Genomic DNA, 19737 nt, shown 5'->3' with positions numbered 1-19737 from the left:
AGGTAAGTATTTATTGTACTTTCCAGGTCAGCATTTATTGTACTCTCCAGATCAGTATTTATTGTTCTCTGCATGTCAGTATTTATTGTATTCACCAGGACATTATTTATTCGACTCTCCAGGTCAGTATTTTTTGCACTCTCCAGTTCAGTGTTTATTGTACTCTCCAGGTCAGTATTTATTGCCCTCTCCAGGACAGTGTATATTATACTCTCCAGGTCTGTATTTATTACCCTCTCCAGGTCAGTATTTATTACCCTCTCCAGGTCAGTATTTATTGTACTCTCCAGGTCAGTATTTAATGTACTCTGCAGGTTAGAATGTATTGCCCTCTCCAGGATAGGATTTATTTTATTCCAAGGTCAGTTTATTTTGTACTCTCCATGTCAATCCTTATTACCCTCTCCAGGTCAGTTGTTATTGTACTCTCCAGGTCCGTATTTATTACTCTCCCCAGGTCAGTATTTATTACCCTCTCCAGGTCTGTATTTATTGTACTCCCCATGTCAGTATTTATTGTACTCTCCAGGTCAGTATTTATTGCCCTTTCCAGGTCAGTATTTATTGTACTCTCCAGGTCAGTACTTATTGTACTCTCCAGGTCAGTATTTATTGTACTCTTCAGGTGAATATTTATTGTACTCTCCAGGTCACTATTTATTGTACTCTCCAGGTCCGCATTTATAGTATTCTCCAGGTCAGTAGTTATTACCCTCTCCAGGTCACTATTTATTGTACTCTCCAGGTCAGATTTATTACCTTCTCAAGTTCAGTATTTATTGTACTATCCAGGTCAGTTTTTACTGTACTCGCCAGGTCAGTATTTATTGTGCTCTCCAGGTCAGTATGTATTACCCGCTCAAGTTCAGTATTTATGGTACTCTCCAGGTCAGTATTTATTGTACTCTCCAAGTTACTATTTATTGTCCTCTCCATGTCAGTATGTATTGTACTCTCCAGGTCAGTATTTATTGTACTCTCCAGGTCAGTATTTATCGCCCTGTCCTGGTCAGTATTTATTGTATTCCCCACGTCAGTATTTATTATCCTCGACAGGTCAGTATTTATTTTATTCCCCAGGTCAATATTTATTGTTCTCTCCAGGTCAGTATTTATTGGCCTCTCCAGGTCAGAATTTATTGTACTCTCCAGGTCAGTATTTATGGTACTCTCCAAGTCAGTATTAATTGTACTCCCCAGGTCAATATTTATTGTACTCTCCAGGTCAGTATTTATTGTACTCTCCAATTCAGTTTTTAATGTACTCTCCAGGTCAGTATTTATTGTACTCTCCAGGTCAATATTTATTGTTCTCTCCAGATCAGTATTTATTGTACTCTCCAGGTCAGTATTTATTGTACTCTCCAGGTCAGTATTTATTGCCCTCTCCAGGTCAGTATTTATTATACTCTCCAGGTCAGTATTTATTACCCTCTCCTCGTCGGTATTTATTACCCTCTCCAATTAATTATTGATTGTACTCTCGAGTTCAGTATTTATTGTGCTCTCCAGGTCAGTATTTATTGACCTCTCCAGGTCAGTATTTATTGTAATCTCCAGGTCAGTACTTATTGTAATCTCCAGGTCAGTATTTATTGTACTTCCAGCTCAGTATTTATTGTGCTCTCCAGGTCAGTATTTATTATACTCTCTAGGTCAGTATTTATTGACCACTCCAGATCAGTATTTATTGTACTCTCCAGATCAGTATTTATTGTACTCTACAGGTCAATATTTATTGTACTCTCCAGGTCAGTACTTATTGGACTCTCCAGGTCAGTATTTATTGTACTCTCCAGGTCAGTATTTATTACCCTCTCCAGGTCAATTTTTATGGTACTCTCCAGGTCAGTATTTATTGTTCTCTCCAGGTCAGTGTTTATTGTACTCTCCAGGTTAGTATTTATTGTACTCTCCAGGTCAGCATTTATTGTACTCTCCAGGTCGGTATTTATTACCCTCTCCAGGTTAGTATTTATTGTACTCTCCAGGTTAGTATTTATTGTACTCTCCAGGTCAGTATTTATTACCCTCTCCAGGTTAGTATTTATTGTACTCTCCAGGTCAGTATTTATTGTACTATCCAGAGCAGTATTTATTGTTCTCTGCATTTCAGTATTATTGTGTTCACCAGGTCATTATTTATTCTACTCTCCAGGTCAGTATTTATTGCACTCTCCAGGTCAGTATTTATTGTACTCTCCAGGTCAGTATTTTTTACGCTCTCCAAGTCAGTATTTATTGTACTCTCCAGCTCAGTATTTATTGTACTCTCCAGGTCAGTATTTATTGTACTCTCCAGTTCAGTATTTATTGTACTCTCCAGGGCAGTATTTAATGTACTGTCCAGGTCAGTATTTATTGCCCTATCCAAGTCAGTTTTTATTGTGCTCACCTGGTCAGTATTTATTGTACTCACCAGGTCAGTTTTTATTGTACTCTCCAGGTCAATATTTATTGTACTCTCCAGGTAAGTATTTATTTACTCTCCAGGTCAGTGTTTATTGTACTCTCCAGGTCAGGATGTATTACCCTCTCCAGGTCAGCATTTATTGTAATCTCCAGGTCAGTTTTTATTGTACTCTCCAGGTCTGTATTTATTGTACTCTCCAGGTCAGTGTTTATTGTACTCTCCATGTCAGTATTTATTACTCTCTCCAGGTCAGTATTTATTGTACTTTCCAGGTCAGTATTTATTTACTTCTCCAGGTCAGTATTTATTACCCTCTCCAGGTCAGTATTTATTACCCGCTACAGGTCTGTATTTATTGTACTCACCAGGTCAGTATTTATTGTAGTCTCCAAGTCACTATTAATTGTACTCTCCAGCTCTCCATGTCAGTATTTATTACCCTCTCCAGGTTAGTATTAATTGTACTCTCCAGGTTAGTATTTATTGTACTCTCCAGTTCAGTATTTATTACCCTCTCCAGGTTAGTATTTATTGTACTCTCCAGAGCAGTATTTATTGTTCTCTGCATTTCAGTATTATTGTGTTCACCAGGTCATTATTTATTCTACTCTCCAGGTCAGTATTTATTGCACTCTCCAGGTCAGTATTTATTGTACTCTCCAGGTCAGTATTTTTTACGCTCTCCAAGTCAGTATTTATTGTACTCTCCAGCTCAGTATGTATTGTACTCTCCAGGTCAGTATTTATTGTTCTCTCCAGGTCAGTATTTATTGCACTCGCCAAAAACAGTATTTATTGTACTCTCCAGGTCAGTATTTATTGTACTCTCCAGGTCGGTATTTATTGACCACTCCAGATCAGTATTTATTGTACTCTCCAGATCAGTATTTATTGTACTCTACAGGTCAGTATTTATTGTACTCTCCAGGTCAGTACTTATTGGACTCTCCAGGTCAGTATTTATTGTACTCTCCAGGTCAGTATTTATTACCCTCTCCAGGTCAATTTTTATGGTACTCTCCAGGTCAGTATTTATTGTTCTCTCCAGGTCAGTGTTTATTGTACTCTCCAGGTTAGTATTTATTGTACTCTCCAGGTCAGCATTTATTGTACTCTCCAGGTCAGTATTTATTACCCTCTCCAGGTTAGTATTTATTGTACTATCCAGGTCAGTATTTATTGTACTCTCCAGGTCAGTATTTTTTACGCTCTCCAAGTCAGTATTTATTGTACTCTCCAGCTCAGTATTTATTGTACTCTCCAGGTCAGTATTTATTGTACTCTCCAGGTCAGTATTTATTGTACTCTCCAGGGCAGTATTTAATGTACTGTCCAGGTCAGTATTTATTGCCCTATCCAAGTCAGTTTTTATTGTACTCACCAGGTCAGTATTTATTGTACTCTCCAGGTCAGTATTTATTGTACTCTCCAGGTAAGTATTTATTTACTCTCCAGGTCAGTGTTTATTGTACTCTCCAGGTCAGGATGTATTACCCTCTCCAGGTCAGCATTTATTGTACTCTCCAGGTCAGTTTTTATTGTACTCTCCAGGTCTATATTTATTGTACTCTCCAGGTCAGTGTTTATTGTACTCTCCATGTCAGTATTTATTACTCTCTCCAGGTCAGTATTTATTGTACTTTCCAGGTCAGTATTTTTTACTTCTCCAGGTCAGTATTTATTACCCTCTCCAGGTCAGTATTTATTACCCGCTACAGGTCTGTATTTATGGTACTCACCAGGTCAGTATTTATTGTAATCTCCAAGTCACTATTAATTGTACTCTCCAGCTCTCCATGTCAGTATTTATTACCCTCTCCAGTTCAGTATTGATTGTACTCTCCAGGTCAGTATGTATTGTACTCTCCAGGTCAGTATTTATTGTTCTCTCCAGGTCAGTATTTATTGCACTCGCCAAAAACAGTATTTATTGTACTCTCCAGGTCAGTATTTATTGTACTCTCCAGGTCAGTATTTATTACCCTCTCCAGGTCAGTATTTATTGTACTCTCCAATTCAGTTTTTATTGTACTCTCTAGGTCACTATTTATTGCTCTCTCCAGGTCAATGTTTATTGTACTCTCCAGGTCAGAATTTATTTTACTCTCCAGGTCATTATTTATGTACTCTCAAGGTCAGTATTTATTGCACTCGCCAGGTCAGTATTTATTGTACTCTCCAGGTCAGTATTTATTGTACTCTCCAGGTCAGTATTTATTGCACTCTCCAGGTGAGTATTTATTGTACTCTCCAGCTCTCCAGGTCAGTATTTATTACCCTCTCCAGGTCAGTATTGATTGTACTCTCCAGGTCAGTATGTATTGTACTCTCCAGTTCAGTATTTATTGTATTCTCCAGGTCAGTATTTATTTTACTCTCCAGTTCAGTATTTATTGTACTCTTCAGGTCACTATTTATTACCCTCTCCATTTCAGTATTTATTTTACTCCCTAGGTCAGCATTTATTATAATCTCCAGGGCAGCATATATTGAGCTCTCCAGGTCAGTATTTATTGTACTCTCCAGGTCAGTATTTATTGCCCTCTCCAGGTCAGTGTTTATTATACTCTCCAGGTCTGTATTTATTACACTCTCCAGGTCAGTATTTATTACCCTCTCCATGTCAGTATTTATTGTACTCTCCAGGTCAGTATTTATTGTACTCTCTGGGTCAGTATTTATTGTACTCTCCAGGTCAGTACTTATTGTACTCTCCAGGTCAGTATTTATTGTACTCTCCAGGTCAGTATTTATTATCCTCTCCAGCTCAGTTTTTATGGTATCTCCAGGTCAGTGTGTATTGTTCTCTCCATGTCCGTGTTTATTGTACTCTCCAGCGTAGTATTTATTGTACTTTCCAGGTCAGCATTTATTGTACTCTCCAGATCAGTATTTATTGTTCTCTGCATGTCAGTATTTATTGTATTCACCAGGTCATTATTTATACGACTCTCCAGGTCAGTATTTATTGTACTCTCCAGCTCAATATTTATTGCACTCTCCAGGTCAGTATTTATTGTACTCTCCAGGTCATTATTTATTGTACTCTCCACGTCATTATTTAATGTACTGTCCAGGTGAGTATTTATTGCCCTATCCAAATCAGTATTTATTGTACTCTCCAGGTCAGTATTTATTGTACTCTGCAGGTTAGTATTTATTGCCCTCTCCAGAATAGCATTTATTTTCCTCCAAGGTCAGTATTTATTGTACTCTCCAGGTCAGTATTTATTACCCTCTCCAGGTCAGTATTTATAGTACTCTCCAGGTCAGTATTTATTACCCTCTCCAGGTCTGTATTTATTGTACTCCCCATGTCAGTATTTATTATACTCTCCAGGTCAGTATTTATTGCCCTTTCCAGGTCAGTATATATTGTACTCTCCAGGTCAGTATTTATTGTACTCTCCAGATCAGTATTTATTGTACTCTCCAGGACCGCATTTATAGTATTCTCCAGTTCAGTAGTTATTACCCTCTCCAGGTCAGTATTTATTGTACTCTCCAGGTAAGTTTTTATTACCCTCTCAAGGTCAGTACTTATTGTACTCTCCAGTTCAGTTTTTATTGTACTCGCCAGGTCAGTATTTATTGTGCTCTCCAGGTCAGTATTTATTGTACTCTCCAGGTCAGTATTTATTATACTCTCCAGGTCAGTATGTATTACCCGCTCAAGTTCAGTATTTATGGTACTCTCCAGGTCAGTATTTATTGTACTCTCCAAGACACTATTTATTGTCCTCTCCTTGTCAATATGTATTGTACTCTCCAGGTCAGTATTTATTGCCCTCTCCAGGTCAGTATTTATTATATTCTCCAGGTCAGTATTTATTACCCTCTCCTCGTCGGTATTTATTACCCTCTCCAATTCATTATTTATTGTACTCTCCAGTTCAGTATTTATTGTGCTCTCCAGGTCACTATTTATTGCCCTCTCCAGGTCAGTATTTATTGTAATCTCCAGGTCAGTACTTATTGTAATCTCCAGGTCAGTATTTATTGTACTCTCCAGGTCAGTATTTATTGTTCTCTCCAGATCAGTATTTATTGTACTCTCAAGGTCAGTATTTATTGTACTCTCCAGGTCAGTATTTATTGCCCTCTCCAGGTCAGTATTTATTGTAATCTCCAGGTCAGTACTTATTGTAATCTCCAGGTCAGTATTTATTGTACTTCCAGCTCAGTATTTATTGTGCTCTCCAGGTCAGTATTTATTATACTCTCTAGGTCAGTATTTATTGACCACTCCAGATCAGTATTTATTGTACTCTCCAGATCAGTATTTATTGTACTCTACAGGTCAGTATTTATTCTACTCTCCAGGTCAGTACTTATTGGACTCTCCAGGTCAATTTTTATGTTACTCCAGGTCAGTATTTATTGTTCTCCCAAGGTCAGTGTTTATTGTACTCTCCAGGTTAGTATTTATTGTACTCTCCAGGTCAGCATTTATTGTACTCTCCAGGTCGGTATTTATTACCCTCTCCAGGTTAGTATTTATTGTACTCTCCAGGTTAGTATTTATTGTACTCTCCAGGTCAGTATTTATTACCCTCTCCAGGTTAGTATTTATTGTACTCTCCAGGTCAGTATTTATTGTACTCTCCAGAGCAGTATTTATTGTTCTCTGCATTGCAGTATTATTGTGTTCACCAGGTCATTATTTATTCTACTCTCCAGGTCAGTATTTATTGCACTCTCCAGGTCAGTATTTATTGTACTCTCCAGGTCAGTATTTTTTACGCTCTCCAAGTCAGTATTTATTGTACTCTCCAGCTCAGTATTTATTGTACTCTCCAGGTCAGTATTTATTGTACTCTCCAGGTCAGTATTTATTGTACTCTCCAGGGCAGTATTTAATGTACTGTCCAGGTCAGTATTTATTGCCCTATCCAAGTCAGTTTTTATTGTACTCACCTGGTCAGTATTTATTGTACTCTCCAGGTCAGTATTTATAGTACTCTCCAGGTCAATATTTATTGTACTCTCCATGTAAGTATTTATTTACTCTCCAGGTCAGTGTTTATTGTACTCTCCAGGTCAGGATGTATTACCCTCTCCAGGTCAGCATTTATTGCAGTCTCCAGGTCAGTTTTTATTGTACTCTCCAGGTCTGTATTTATTGTACTCTCCAGGTCAGTGTTTATTGTACTCTCCATGTCAGTATTTATTACTCTCTCCAGGTCAGTATTTACTGTACTTTCCAGGTCAGTATTTATTTACTTCTCCAGGTCAGTATTTATTACCCTCTCCAGGTCAGTATTTATTACCCGCTACAGGTCTGTATTTATGGTACTCACCAGGTCAGTATTTATTATAGTCTCCAAGTCACTATTAATTGTACTCTCCAGCTCTCCATGTCAGTACTTATTACCCTCTCCAGTTCAGTATTGATTGTACTCTCCAGGTCAGTATGTATTGTACTCTCCAGGTCAGTATTTATTGTTCTCTCCAGGTCAGTATTTATTGCACTCGCCAAAAACAGTATTTATTGTACTCTCCAGGTCAGTATTTATTGTACTCTCCAGGTCGGTATTTATTGACCACTCCAGATCAGTATTTATTGTACTCTCCAGATCAGTATTTATTGTACTCTACAGGTCAGTATTTATTGTACTCTCCAGGTCAGTACTTATTGGACTCTCCAGGTCACTATTTATTGTACTCTCCAGGTCAGTATTTATTACCCTCTCCAGGTCAATTTTTATGGTACTCTCCAGGTCAGTATTTATTGTTCTCTCCAAGTCAGTGTTTATTGTACTCTCCAGGTTAGTATTTATTGTACTCTCCAGGTCAGCATTTATTGTACTCTCCAGGTCAGTATTTATTACCCTCTCCAGGTTAGTATTTATTGTACTCTCCAGGTTAGTATTTATTGTACTCTCCAGGTCAGTATTTATTACCCTCTCCAGGTTAGTATTTATTGTACTCTCCAGGTCAGTATTTATTGTACTCTCCAGAGCAGTATTTATTGTTCTCTGCATTTCAGTATTATTGTATTCACCAGGTCATTATTTATTCTACTCTCCAGGTCAGTATTTATTGCACTCTCCAGGTCAGTATTTATTTTACTCTCCAGGTCAGTATTTTTTACGCTCTCCAAGTCAGTATTTATTGTACTCTCCAGCTCAGTATTTATTGTACTCTCCAGGTCAGTATTTATTGTACTCTCCAGGTCAATATTTATTGTACTCTCCAGGGCAGTATTTAATGTACTGTCCAGGTCAGTATTTATTGCCCTATCCAAGTCAGTTTTTATTGTACTCACCAGGTCAGTATTTATTGTGCTCTCAAGGTCAGTATTTATTGTACTCTCCAGGTAAGTATTTATTTACTCTCCAGGTCAGTGTTTATTTTACTCTCCAGGTCAGGATGTATTACCCTCTCCAGGTCAGCATTTATTGTACTCTCCAGGTCAGTTTTTATTGTACTCTCCAGGTCTGTATTTATTGTACTCTCCAGGTCAGTGTTTATTGTACTCTCCATGTCAGTATTTATTACTCTCTCCAGGTCAGTATTTATTGTAATTTCCAGGTCAGTATTTTTTACTTCTCCAGGTCAGTATTTATTACCCTCTCCAGGTCAGTATTTATTACCCGCTACAGGTCTGTATTTATGGTACTCACCAGGTCAGTATTTATTGTAATCTCCAAGTCACTATTAATTGTACTCTCCAGCTCTCCATGTCAGTATTTATTACCCTCTCCAGTTCAGTATTGATTGTACTCTCCAGGTCAGTATGTATTGTTCTCTCCAGGTCAGTATTTATTGTTCTCTCAAGGTCAGTATTTATTGCACTCGCCAAAAACAGTATTTATTGTACTCTCCAGGTCAGTATTTATTGTACTCTCCAGGTCAGTATTTATTACCCTCTCCAGGTCAGTATTTATTGTACTCTCCAATTCAGTTTTTATTGTACTCTCTAGGTCACTATTTATTGCTCTCTCCAGGTCAGTGTTTATTGTACTCTCCAGGTCAGAATTTATTTTACTCTCCAGGTCATTATTTATGTACTCTCAAGGTCAATATTTATTGTACTCTCCAGGTCAGTATTTATTGCACTCGCCAGGTCAGTATTTATTGTATTCTCCAGGTCAGTATTTATTGTACTCTCCAGGTCAGTATTTATTGCACTCTCCAGGTGAGTATTTATTGTACTCTCCAGCTCTCCAGGTCAGTATTTATTACCCTCTCCAGGTCAGTATTGATTGTACTCTCCAGGTCAGTATGTATTGTACTCTGCAGGTCAGTATTTATTGTATTCTCCAGGTCAGTATTTATTTTACTCTCCAGTTCAGTATTTATAGTACACTTCAGGTCACTATTTATTACCCTCTCCATTTCTGTATTTATTTTACTCCCTAGGTCAGCATTTATTATAATCTCCAGGGCAGCATATATTGAGCTCTCCAGGTCAGTATTTATTGTACTCTCCAGGTCAGTATTTATTGCCCTCTCCAGGTCAGTGTTTATTATACTCTCCAGGTCTGTATTTATTACCCTCTCCAGGTCAGTATTTATTACCCTCTCCATGTCAGTATTTATTGTACTCTCCAGGTCAGTATTTATTGTACTCTCTGGGTCAGTATTTATTGTACTCTCCAGGTCAGTACTTATTGTACTCTCCAGGTCAGTATTTATTGTACTCTCCAGGTCAGTATTTATTATCCTCTCCAGCTTAGTTTTTATGGTATCTCCAGGTCAGTGTGTATTGTTCTCTCCATGTCCGTGTTTATTGTACTCTCCAGCTTAGTATTTATTGTACTTTCCAGGTCAGCATTTATTGTACTCTCCAGATCAGTATTTATTGTTCTCTGCATGTCAGTATTTATTGTATTCACCAGGTCATTATTTATTCGACTCTCCAGGTCAGTATTTTTGCACTCTCCAGTACAGTAATTATTACACTCTCCAGGTCAGTATTTATTGTACTCTCCAGCTCAATATTTATTGCACTCTCCAGGTCAGTATTTATTGTACTCTCCAGGTCATTATTTATTGTACTCTCCAGGTCAGTATTTAATGTACTGTCCTGGTGAGTATTTATTGCCCTATCCAAATCAGTATTTATTGTACTCTCCAGGTCAGTATTTATTGTACTCTGCAGGTTAGTATTTATTGCCCTCTCCAGAATAGCATTTATTTTCCTCCAAGGTCAGGATTTTTTGTATCTCCAGGTCAGTATTTATTAGCCTCTCCAGGTCATTATTTATAGAACTCTCCAGGTCAGTATTTATTACCCTCTCCAGGTCTGTATTTATTGTACTCCCCATGTCAGTATTTATTATACTGTCCAGGTCAGTATTTATTGCCCTTTCCAGGTCAGTATATATTGTACTCTCCAGGTCAGTATTTATTGTACTCTCCAGGTCAGTATTTATTGTACTCTCCAGGACCGCATTTATAGTATTCTCCAGTTCAGTAGTTATTACCCTCTCCAGGTCAGTATGTATTGTACTCTCCAGGTAAGTTTTTATTACCCTCTCAAGGTCAGTACTTATTGTACTCTCCAGGTCAGTTTTTATTGTACTCGCCAGGTCAGTATTTATTGTGCTCTCCAGGTCAGTATTTATTGTACTCTCCAGGTCAGTATTTATTATCCTCTCCAGGTCAGTATGTATTACCCGCTCAAGTTCAGTATTTATGGTACTCTCCAGGTCAGTATTTAATGTACTCTCCAAGTCACTATTTAATGTCCTCTCCATGTCAGTATGTATTGTACTCTCCAGGTCAGTATTTATTGCCCTCTCCAGGTCAGTATTTATTATATTCTCCAGGTCAGTATTTATTAATCTCTCCTCGTCGGTATTTATTACCCTCTCCAATTCATTATTTATTGTACTCTCCAGTTCAGTATTTATTGTGCTCTCCAGGTCACTATTTATTGCCCTCTCCAGGTCAGTATTTATTGTAATCTCCAGGTCAGTACTTATTGTAATCTCCAGGTCAGTATTTATTGTACTCTCCAGGTCAGTATTTATTGTTCTCTCCAGATCAGTATTTATTGTACTCTCAAGGTCAGTATTTATTGTACTCTCCAGGTCAGTATTTATTGCCCTCTCCAGGTCAGTATTTATTACCCTCTCCAGGTCAATGTTTATGGTACTCTCCAGGTCAGTATTTATTGTACTCACAAGGTCAGCATTTATTGTACTCTCCAGGTCAGTATTTATTACGCTCTCCAGGTTAGTATTTATTGTACTCTCCAGGTCAGTATTTATTGTTCTCTCCAGATCAGTATTTATTGTACTCTCCAGGTCAGTATTTATTGCCCTCTCCAGGTCAGTATTTATTATACTCTCCAGATCAGTATTTATTACCCTCTCCAATTCATTATTGATTGTACTCTCCAGGTCAGTATTTATTGTACTCTCCAGTCAGTATATTGTACTCTCCAGGTCAGTATTTATTACCCTATATATTCAGCATTTATTGTACTCTCCAGATCAGTATTTATTGTACTCTGCTGGTTTGTATTTATTGCCCTCTCCAGGTTAGCATTTATTTTACTCCAAGGTCAGTATTTATTGTACTCTCCAGGTCAGTATTTATAGTACTCTCCAGATCAGTATTTATAACCCTCTCCAGGTCAGTATTTATTGTACTTTCCGGGTCAGTATTTATTGTACTCTCCTGGTCCGTATTTATCATACTCTCCAGGTCAGTATTTGTTGTACTCGCCAGGTCTGTATTTATTGCCCTCTCCAGGTCAGTATTTATTTTACTCTCCAGGTCAGTACTAATTGTACTCCCCAGGTCAGTATTTATTGTACTCTTCAGGTCAATATTTATGATACTCTCGTGGTCAGTATTTATTGTACTCTCCAGGTCAGCATTTATAGTGTTCTCCAGGTCATTATTTATTACCCTCTCCAGGTCAGTATTTATTGTACTCTCCAGGTAAGTATTTATTACCGTCTCAAGGTCAGTATTTATTGTACTATCCAGGTCAGTTTTTATTGTCCTCGCCAGGTCTGTATTTATTGTACTCTCCAGGTCAGTATTTATTGTTCTCTCCAAGTCAGCATTAATTTTACACTGCAGGTCAGTATTCATTGTACACTCCAGGTCAGTATTTATTGTACTCTCCAGGTCAGTATTTATTGTCCTCTCCAGGTCATTACTTATTACCCTCTCCAGGTCAGTATTTATTACCCGCTCCAGGTCTTTATTTGTGGTACTCTCCAGGTCAGTATTTATTGTACTCTACAAGTCATTAATAATTGTACTCTCCTGGTTAGTATTTATTGTACTCTCCAATTCAGTTTTTATTGTACTCTCAAGGTCAGTATTTATTTTTCTCTCCAGGTCAGTGTTTATTGTTCTCACCAGGTCTGTACTTATTGTACTCTCCAGGTCAGTATTTATTGAACTCTACAGGTCAGTATTTATTGTACTCTCCAATTCAGTTTTTATTGTACTTTCCAGATCAGTATTTATTGTACTCTCAAGATCAGTATTTATTGTACTCTCCATTTCAGTATTTATTGTAGTCTCCAGGTCAGTATTTATTGCCCTTTCATGGTCGGTATTTATTGTATTCACCAGGTCAGTATTTATTTTACTCTCCACGTCAGTATTTATTGTACTCCCCAGGTAAATATTTATTGTACTCTCCATGTCAGTATTTATTGTACTCTCCAAATCATTATTTATTGTACTCTCCAGGTAATTATTTATTGTACTCTCCAATTCAGTTTTTATTGTACTCTCCAGGTCAGTAATTATTGTACTCTTCAGATCAGTATTTATTCTACTCTCCAAGTCACTATTTATTGTACTCTCCAGTTCAGTATTTATTGCCCTCTCCAGGTCAGTAATTATTGTACTCTCCAGGTCAGTATTTATTGCACTCGCCAGGTCAGTATTTATTGTACTCTCCAGGTCAGTATTTATTGTACTCTCCAGGTCAGTATTTATTGCACTCTCCAGGTCAGTATTTATTGTAATCTCCAGCTCTCCAGGTCAGTATTTATTACCCTCTCCAGGTCAGTATTGATTGTACTCTCCAGGTCAGTATGTATTGTACTCTTCAGGTCAGTATTTATTGTATTCTCCAGGTAAGTATTTATTTTACTCTCCAGTTCAGCATTTATTGTACTCTTCAGGTCACTATTTATTACTCTCTCCATTTCAGTATTTATTTTACTCCCTACGTCAGCATTTATTATAATCTCCGGGGCAGCATATATTGTGCTCTCCAGGTCAGTGTTTATTGTACTCTCCAGGTCAGTATTTATTGCCCTCTCCAGGACAGTGTATATTATACTCTCCAGGTCTGTATTTATTACCCTCTCCAGGTCAGTATTTATTACCCTCTCCAGGTCAGTATTTATTGTTCTCTCCATGTCCGTGTTTATTGTACTCTCCAGGTAAGTATTTATTGTACTTTCCAGGTCAGCATTTATTGTACTCTCCAGATCAGTATTTATTGTTCTCTGCATGTCAGTATTTATTGTATTCACCAGGTCATTATTTATTCGACTCTCCAGGTCAGTATTTTTTGCACTCTCCAGTTCAGTGTTTATTGTACTCTCCAGGTCAGTATTTATTGCCCTCTCCAGGACAGTGTATATTATACTCTCCAGGTCTGTATTTATTACCCTCTCCAGGTCAGTATTTATTACCCTCTCCAGGTCAGTATTTATTGTACTCTCCAGGTCTGTATTTAATGTACTCTGCAGGTTAGAATGTATTGCCCTCTCCAGGATAGCATTTATTTTACTCCAAGGTCAGTATATTTTGTAATCTCCATGTCAGTCTTTATTACCCTCTCCAGGTCAGTTGTTATTGTACTCTCCAGGTCCGTATTTATTACTCTCCCCAGGTCAGTATTTATTACCCTCTCCAGGTCTGTATTTATTGTACTCCCCATGTCAGTATTTATTGTACTCTCCAGGTCAGTATTTATTGCCCTTTCCAGGTCAGTATTTATTGTACTCTCCAGGTCAGTACTTATTGTACTCTCCAGGTCAGTATTTATTGTACTCTTCAGGTGAATATTTATTGTACTCTCCAGGTCACTATTTATTGTACTCTCCAGGTCCGCATTTATAGTATTCTCCAGGTCAGTAGTTATTACCCTCTCCAGGTCACTATTTATTGTACTCTCCAGGTCAGATTTATTACCCTCTCAAGTTCAGTATTTATTGTACTATCCAGGTCAGTTTTTATTGTACTCGCCAGGTCAGTATTTATTGTGCTCTCCAGGTCAGTATTTAGGGTACTCTCCAGATCAGTATTTATTGTACTCTCCAGGTCAGTATTTATTGTCCTCTCCAGGTCAGTATGTATTACCCGCTCAAGTTCAGTATTTATGGTACTCTCCAAGTCAGTATTAATTGTACTCCCCAGGTCAATATTTATTGTACTCTCCAGGTTAGTATTTATTGTACTCTCCAATTCAGTTTTTAATGTACTCTCCAGGTCAGTATTTATTGTACTCTCCACGTCAATATTTATTGTTCTCTCCAGATCAGTATTTATTGTACTCTCCAGGTCAGTATTTATTGTACTCTCCAGGTCAGTATTTATTGCCCTCTCCAGGTCAGTATTTATTATACTCTCCAGGTCAGTATTTATTACCCTCTCCTCGTCGGTATTTATTACCCTCTCCAATTCATTATTGATTATACTCTCGAGTTCAGTATTTATTGTGCTCTCCAGGTCAGTATTTATTGACCTCTCCAGGTCAGTATTTATTGTAATCTCCAGGTCAGTACTTATTGTAATCTCCAGGTCAGTATTTATTGTACTTCCAGCTCAGTATTTATTGTGCTCTCCAGGTCAGTATTTATTATACTCTCTAGGTCAGTATTTATTGACCACTCCAGATCAGTGTTTATTGTACTCTCCAGGTTAGTATTTATTGTACTCTCCAGGTCAGCATTTATTGTACTCTCCAGGTCGGTATTTATTACCCTCTCCAGGTTAGTATTTATTGTACTCTCCAGGTTAGTATTTATTGTACTCTCCAGGTCAGTATTTATTACCCTCTCCAGGTTAGTATTTATTGTACTCTCCAGGTCAGTATTTATTGTACTCTCCAGAGCAGTATTTATTGTTCTCTGCATTTCAGTATTATTGTGTTCACCAGGTCATTATTTATTCTACTCTCCAGGTCAGTATTTATTGCACTCTCCAGGTCAGTATTTATTGTACTCTCCAGGTCAGTATTTTTTACGCTCTCCAAGTCAGTATTTATTGTACTCTCCAGCTCAGTATTTATTGTACTCTCCAGGTCAGTATTTATTGTACTCTCCAGGTCAGTATTTATTGTACTCTCCAGGGCAGTATTTAATGTACTGTCCAGGTCAGTATTTATTGCCCTATCCAAGTCAGTTTTTATTCTACTCAACTGGTCAGTATTTATTGTACTCTCCAGGTCAGTTTTTATTGTACTCTCCAGGTCAATATTTATTGTACTCTCCAGGTCAGGATGTATTACCCTCTCCAGGTCAGCATTTATTGTAATCTCCAGGTCAGTTTTTATTGTACTCTCCAGGTCTGTATTTATTGTACTCTCCAGGTCAGTGTTTATTGTACTCTCCATGTCAGTATTTATTACTCTCTCCAGGTCAGTATTTATTGTACTTTCCAGGTCAGTATTTATTTACTTCTCCAGGTCAGTATTTATTACCCTCTCCAGGTCAGTATTTATTACCCGCTATAGGTCTGTATTTATGGTACTCACCAGGTCAGTATTTATTGTAGTCTCCAAGTCACTATTAATTGTACTCTCCAGCTCTCCATGTCAGTATTTATTACCCTCTCCAGTTCAGTATTGATTGTACTCTCCAGGTCAGTATGTATTGTAATCTCCAGGTCAGTATTTATTGTTCTCTCCAGGTCAGTATTTATTGCACTCGCCAAAAACAGTATTTATTGTACTCTCCAGGTCAGTATTTATAGTACTCTCCAGGTCGGTATTTATTGACCACTCCAGATCAGTATTTATTGTACTCTCCAGATCAGTATTTATTGTACTCTACAGGTCAGTATTTATTGTACTCTCCAGGTCAGTACTTATTGGACTATCCAGGTCAGTATTTATTGTACTCTCCAGGTCAGTATTTATTACCCTCTCCAGGTCAATTTTTATGGTACTCTCCAGGTCAGTATTTATTGTTCTCTCCAGGTCAGTGTTTATTGTACTCTCCAGGTTAGTATTTATTGTACTCTCCAGGTCAGCATTTATTGTACTCTCCAGGTCAGTATTTATTACCCTCTCCAGGTTAGTATTTATTGTACTCTCCAGGTCAGTATTTATTGTACTCTCCAGGTCAGTATTTTTTACGCTCTCCAAGTCAGTATTTATTGTACTCTCCAGCTCAGTATTTATTGTACTCTCCAGGTCAGTATTTATTGTACTCTCCAGGTCAGTATTTATTATACTCTCCAGGGCAGTATTTAATGTACTGTCCAGGTCAGTATTTATTGCCCTATCCAAGTCAGTTTTTATTGTACTCACCAGGTCAGTATTTATTGTACTCTCCAGGTCAGTATTTATTGTACTCTCCAGGTAAGTATTTATTTACTCTCCAGGTCAGTGTTTATTGTACTCTCCAGGTCAGGATGTATTACCCTCTCCAGGTCAGCATTTATTGTACTCTCCAGGTCAGTTTTTATTGTACTCTCCAGGTCTGTATTTATTGTACTCTCCAGGTCAGTGTTTATTGTACTCTCCATGTCAGTATTTATTACTCTCTCCAGGTCAGTATTTATTGTACTTTCCAGGTCAGTATTTTTTACTTCTCCAGGTCAGTATTTATTACCCTCTCCAGGTCAGTATTTATTACCCGCTACAGGTCTGTATTTATGTTACTCACCAGGTCAGTATTTATTGTAATCTCCAAGTCACTATTAATTGTACTCTCCAGCTCTCCATGTCAGTATTTATTACCCTCTCCAGTTCAGTATTGATTGTACTCTCCAGGTCAGTATGTATTGTACTCTCCAGGTCAGTATTTATTGTTCTCTCCAGGTCAGTATTTATTGCACTCGCCAAAAACAGTATTTATTGTACTCTCCAGGTCAGTATTTATTGTACTCTCCAGGTCAGTATTTATTACCCTCTCCAGATCAGTATTTATTGTACTCTCCAATTCAGTTTTTATTGTACTCTCTAGGTCACTATTTATTGCTCTCTCCAGGTCAATGTTTATTGTACTCTCCAGGTCAGAATTTATTTTACTCTCCAGGTCATTATTTATGTACTCTCAAGGTCAGTATTTATTGTACTCTCCAGGTCAGTATTTATTGCACTCGCCAGGTCAGTATTTATTGTACTCTCCAGGTCAGTATTTATTGTACTCTCCAGGTCAGTATTTATTGCACTCTCCAGGTGAGTATTTATTGTACTCTCCAGCTCTCCAGGTCAGTATTTATTACCCTCTCCAGGTCAGTATTGATTGTACTCTCCAGGTCAGTATGTATTGTACTCTCCAGGTCAGTATTTATTGTATTCTCCAGGTCAGTATTTATTTTACTCTCCAGTTCAGTATTTATTGTACTCTTCAGGTCACTATTTATTACCCTCTCCATTTCAGTATTTATTTTACTCCCTAGGTCAGCATTTATTATAATCTCCGGGGCAGCATATATTGTGCTCTCCAGGTCAGTGTTTATTGTACTCTCCAGGTCAGTATTTATTGCCCTCTCCAGGACAGTGTATATTATACTCTCCAGGTCTGTATTTATTACCCTCTCCAGGTCAGTATTTATTACCCTCTCCAGGTCAGTATTTATTGTTCTCTCCATGTCCGTGTTTATTGTACTCTCCAGGTAAGTATTTATTGTACTTTCCAGGTCAGCATTTATTGTACTCTCCAGATCAGTATTTATTGTTCTCTGCATGTCAGTATTTATTGTATTCACCAGGTCATTATTTATTCGACTCTCCAGGTCAGTATTTTTTGCACTCTCCAGTTCAGTGTTTATTGTACTCTCCAGGTCAGTATTTATTGCCCTCTCCAGGACAGTGTATATTATACTCTCCAGGTCTGTATTTATTACCCTCTCCAGGTCAGTATTTATTACCCTCTCCAGGTCAGTATTTATTGTACTCTCCAGGTCAGTATTTAATGTACTCTGCAGGTTAGAATGTATTGCCCTCTCCAGGATAGCATTTATTTTACTCCAAGGTCAGTATATTTTGTACTCTCCATGTCAGTCTTTATTACCCTCTCCAGGTCAGTTGTTATTGTACTCTCCAGGTCCGTATTTATTACTCTCCCCAGGTCAGTATTTATTACCCTCTCCAGGTCTGTATTTATTGTACTCCCCATGTCAGTATTTATTGTACTCTCCAGGTCAGTATTTATTGCCCTTTCCAGGTCAGTATTTATTGTACTCTCCAGGTCAGTACTTATTGTACTCTCCAGGTCAGTATTTATTGTACTCTTCAGGTGAATATTTATTGTACTCTCCAGGTCACTATTTATTGTACTCTCCAGGTCCGCATTTATAGTATTCTCCAGGTCAGTAGTTATTACCCTCTCCAGGTCACTATTTATTGTACTCTCCAGGTCAGATTTATTACCCTCTCAGGTTCAGTATTTATTGTACTATCCAGGTCAGTTTTTATTGTACTCGCCAGGTCAGTATTTATTGTGCTCTCCAGGTCAGTATTTAGGGTACTCTCCAGATCAGTATTTATTGTACTCTCCAGGTCAGTATTTATTGTCCTCTCCAGGTCAGTATGTATTACCCGCTCAAGTTCAGTATTTATGGTACTCTCCAAGTCAGTATTAATTGTACTCCCCAGGTCAATATTTATTGTACTCTCCAGGTTAGTATTTATTGTACTCTCCAATTCAGTTTTTAATGTACTCTCCAGGTCAGTATTTATTGTACTCTCCACGTCAATATTTATTGTTCTCTCCAGATCAGTATTTATTGTACTCTCCAGGTCAGTATTTATTGTACTCTCCAGGTCAGTATTTATTGCCCTCTCCAGGTCAGTATTTATTATACTCTCCAGGTCAGTATTTATTACCCTCTCCTCGTCGGTATTTATTACCCTCTCCAATTCATTATTGATTATACTCTCGAGTTCAGTATTTATTGTGCTCTCCAGGTCAGTATTTATTGACCTCTCCAGGTCAGTATTTATTGTAATCTCCAGGTCAGTACTTATTGTAATCTCCAGGTCAGTATTTATTGTACTTCCAGCTCAGTATTTATTGTGCTCTCCAGGTCAGTATTTATTATACTCTCTAGGTCAGTATTTATTGACCACTCCAGATCAGTGTTTATTGTACTCTCCAGGTTAGTATTTATTGTACTCTCCAGGTCAGCATTTATTGTACTCTCCAGGTCGGTAT

This window comes from Pristiophorus japonicus, unplaced genomic scaffold (genome assembly GCF_044704955.1).
Source record: "Pristiophorus japonicus isolate sPriJap1 unplaced genomic scaffold, sPriJap1.hap1 HAP1_SCAFFOLD_29, whole genome shotgun sequence".
Classification (NCBI taxonomy): domain Eukaryota; kingdom Metazoa; phylum Chordata; class Chondrichthyes; family Pristiophoridae; genus Pristiophorus; species Pristiophorus japonicus.
Note: the sequence above shows the minus strand (reverse complement) of the source record.